The 4,565-nt window shown below is 40.2% G+C and overlaps 1 non-coding gene across 1 annotated transcript; it reads left to right on the top strand.

Moving 5' to 3' along the window:
* The first annotated feature begins 808 nt into the window (after positions 1-808).
* Positions 809-914, top strand: LOC132526643 (U6 spliceosomal RNA). The gene has a single exon (XR_009542634.1). It is a non-coding gene; the product is annotated as a U6 spliceosomal RNA (small nuclear RNA).
* Positions 915-4,565: the final 3,651 nt, after the last annotated feature.

Here is a 4,565-nt window from a genome sequence, read left to right as displayed (position 1 = left end):
TGTTTTATAATCTCTATTTCTTTGCTTTGATTTGCTCAAAAATGACCACATACACAGATTTAGGGGATCTATTTCTCCAGCTCTCTCCTTTCTATAATTTCCTGAATATATTTTAGCCCTTTTCATCGTCCTTAGAAAGCAGAAGTGTTGGCCTCTCCATGCTGTTACACACTTTCCATAACTGGATCTGCCTTAGGAGCAAAGGGTACAGAGAAAATAGAAAACAGAGTATTATTTCCCCAATACTCTTAAGACCATAGGAATTCCTTTTCCCAGTTCTTCTGTAATAAAGGACTTTCTCTGACTTGTAGGTGCCTGCAAGATCATGACTGCTGCTCTGTTGCAAGAGTGCAGCTTCATGACTTGCCACAGGGCATGGTCAGGAGATTAGTAAAAGAAAAAATGGGGATAACCAGCACATTTACAATCCTGCAGGGCCCCTTACCTGGTCTTCTAACTAGAAAAAGAAAGTTTATATTGAAGCTTTTCTGTTCATACCTGCTGTGCAGTTCTGGGATTTGGGTTGCCCTACAGTCTAAGTTAGGAGATATGGGCAGAAAAACAAAACCCAGGAAATTCACCACTGTTATGATTGTTATATGAGTTTTGAGAAAGTGATAGCAAGTTTATTCATTTTAGCCAAGACAAGAAGTCCTTGAAGTCTAGATTTGAATCATGTAATCCCTGATTGGCTTAAGGTGAAACAATATTGTTAGTGCCACAGTAGTCTGGCAGAGCAAATGAAAACTCTAACAAGAGAAACTTTCTATCATAATCCTAAGCTTCACTTTAATTTAAAAAAATTTTCGTGCTTGCTTCTGTGCACATATATTAAAATTGGAATGATACAGAGAAGGTTAGCATGGCCCCTGTGCAAGAAAGAGATGCAAATTCATGAAGCATTCCATATTTTTAAAAAAATTTCATATGCAGTATCTGGCACTCAATAGAAAATAAATAGATACATGAAGAGAAAAGGCAAAGTAATCAAAAATAAGAGAATGATGTTCTTGGGTTAGAAGAATCAATATTGTCAAAATGACTGTAGTACCCAAGGCAATCTACAGATTCAATGCAATCCCTATCAAATTACCAATGGCAGTTTTCACAGGATTAGAACAAAAAATCTTAAAATTTGTATGGAAACACAAAAGACCCAGAATAGCCAAAGCTATCTTGAGAAAGAAAAGTGAAGTTGGAGGAATCAGGCTCCCTGACTTCAGAATATACTACAAAGCTATAGTCATCAAAACAGTATGGGGGCTTCCCTGGTTAGGCAGTGGCTGAGAGTCTGCCTGCTGATGCAGGGGACACAGGTTCATGTCCTGGTCTGGGAGGATTCCCACATGCCACGGAGCAGCTGGGCCTGTGAGCCATGGCCACTTAGCCTGTGCATCCAGAGACTGTGCTCCGCAATGGGAGAGGCCACAACAGTGAGAGGCCCGCGTACCACAAAAAAAAACCCAGCAAAAAAACAAAAAAACCAGTATGGTACTGGCACAAAAATAGAAATATAAATCAATGGAAGAGGATAGAAAACCCATGCACCTATGGTCAATTAATCTACAACAAAGCAGAGAGGGCTATACAATGGAGGAAAAACAGTCTCTTCAATAAATGGTGGTGGGAAAAATGAAATTATAACACTCTTAACACCATACTCAAAAATAAACTCAAAATGGATTAAGGACCTAAATGTAAGACTGGACACTATAAAACTCTCAGAGGAAAACATAGACAGAACACTCTCTGACATAAATCACAGAAATATCTTTTTCAATCCATCTTCCAGAGTAATGAAAATAAAAACAAAAATAAACAAATGGGACCTAATTAAACTCAAAAGCTTTTGCACAGCAAAGGAAACCATAAACAAAACATAAACAAAACAAAATAAAAACCTGCAGAACAGAAGAAAATATTTGCAAAAAATGAGACCAACAAGGAATTGGTCTCCAAAATTTACAAACAGCTCATGAGGCTTAATATCATAAAAACAAACAACCCAATAAAAAATTGGACAGAAGACCTAAATAGATATTTCTCCAAAGAAGACATACAGATGGCCAAGAGGCACATAAAATGATGTTCAACAGCATTAATTATTAGAGAAATGCAAATAAAAACTAAAATGACATATCACCTCACACCAGTCAGAATGGCTAGCATCAAAAAATCCACAAGCAATAAATGTTGGAGAAGGTGTGGCGAGAAGGGAACCCTCTAACATTGTTGGTAGGAATATAAATTGGTACAGCCACTGTGGAAAGCAGTATGGAGGTTCCATAAAAAACTAAAAATAGAGCTACCTTATGACCCTGCAATCCCACTCCTAGGCATATATCTGGAGAAAACCATGGTCCAAAAGGATACATGCACCCCAATGTTCATTGCAGCACTGTTTACAATAGCCAAGACATGAAAGCAACCTAAATGTCCATCAACAGATGAATGGATAAAGAAGTAGTACATATATACAATGGACTATTGCTCAACCATTAAAAAGAATGAAATGCCATTTGCAGCAACATGGATGGACCTAGAGATTGTCATACTGAATGAAGTAAGTCAGACAGAGAAAGACAAATATTGTATGGTATCACTTATATACAGAATCCAAAAAAAAGTGATACAAATGAACATATTTACAAAATAGAAACAGATTCACTGACTTAGAGGATGAACTTATGGTTACCAGAGGGTAAGAGTATGGGGAGGGATAGTTACACAACATTGTTAATCAACTATACTCTAATATAAAATAAAATATTTAAAAAAATAAGATAAACAACAGACAATAAAGAAGAGCCACAGAGAGTATAGCTAATGGAGTTATTAGACATGGACTTTAAAATAATTCTACTTAAAATGCTCAAAGAAAAATTACACATTGTTATGAAGTTGTCCCTTGTATTCTCTCATAGCTTTTAATAGTCTTTGTATCTGCAATTTAGTCTTCTTTTAAAAGGATTGCCAACTTATTGTTTCCATTAAATGGGTTGAGTGGAGCTTGAGTTATTTGTATTAGAATATGAGGAAATCATTTTAGGGCTTCGCTGGTGGTGCAGTGGTTAACAATCTGCCTGCCAATGCAGGGAACATGGATTAGATCCCTGGCCCGGGAAGATCCTACATGCTGGGGAGAAACTACTGAGCCCGTGCACCACAGCTACTGAGCCTGCACTCTAGAACCCATGAACCACAACTACTGAGCCCATGTGCCACAACTACTGAAGCCCAGGTGCCTAAAGCCCATACCCTGCAAAAGGAGAAGCCACGACAATGTGAGGCCCATGCACCACAACAAAGAGTAACCCCCACTTGCCTTAACTGGAGAAAGCCCATGTGCAACAACAAAGACCCAACATAGCCAAAAATAAAAACAAACAAATTAATTAATTAATTAACAAAACAAACAATAAAACCCCCACAGAGCTTCTCAGGAACCAGTCTGAAAACCACCTAGTAGTTCTTAATTTAAAAAAAAAAGATCTTTGCATTTGTGGAAAGTGCAATACTCCAATCAAATCATCTTGCAGTCAGCTTTCAGTCCTATGGTCAGGAAGCATTAGTACAAGAACATAGGATGGTCTTCCCTGGTGGCGCAGTGATTAAGATCCCACTTGCCAATGCAGGGGACAGGAGTTTGAGCCCTGGTCCAGGAAGATCCCACATGCCGCAGAGCAACTAAGCCCATGCGCCACAACTACTGAGGCTGCGTGCTGCAACTACTGAAGCCTGTGCACCTATAGCCCGTGCTCCACAAGAGAAGCCACCACAATGAGAAGCCTGCACACCACAAAGAAGAGTAGCCCCAGCTCACTGCAACTAGAGAAAGCCCGCACATGGCAATGAAGACCCAACTCAGCCAAAAATTTAAAAATTAATAAATTAATAAAAAAATCTAACTTGAGGGTTGGCAAACTTTAAAAAAAAAAAAAGAACATAGGAACTAGGGCCCCTGCCAGCTGCTGGTGGGGGACTCTGACACCCAAAGAGATGGGAGGAACCCCAAAGTGAACTGGTAGGATGTAGGCAGACTAAGCGGGGAGGAGAAGTGGAGACCAGACAGGATCAACATTCCTGAAACTGGGGAGATCAGGAGAGACAGGTGGGAGGGGCCCTCCCAGCTCAGAGGAGCAGGAGAGGAGAGGAAGGTGTTTGCCCCACCCACTCGAGCCCAGGAAGCCTGCTGTGCTCCTAGGTGAGGTCCCTGGCCATCTGAGACAAGGGGTGGGGGGCACACCTGTGCCCCTTCTGTTCCTTGAGCCTAAGCCCCACCTTCCACAGCCCCTAGGGTTTTTCCAGCCCTGTGGTTCCTGAGCATTGGCCTCACCCACCACCCAAAGCTCGCCTTGCTTAGGCACTGCCCTCCACAGCCAAGGCCTATCCCCCCATTTTTTTTTCTTCCTCCTCTTTATTACTATTGTGGTACTGTTGTACCTTCCGGTTTTTGATTCATCTATATTTTTATTTTTATATTCTTCCTAACATGGCTGTTAGTTTCCTAGTCTACTTTTATTCTTTACTTTGTTATTGTTGGGTTTTTTCTTTTTTTTTTTTTT

This window comes from Lagenorhynchus albirostris, chromosome 9 (genome assembly GCF_949774975.1).
Source record: "Lagenorhynchus albirostris chromosome 9, mLagAlb1.1, whole genome shotgun sequence".
NCBI lineage: Eukaryota > Metazoa > Chordata > Mammalia > Artiodactyla > Delphinidae > Lagenorhynchus > Lagenorhynchus albirostris.
This window is presented reverse-complemented; position numbering and strand designations above follow the sequence as displayed.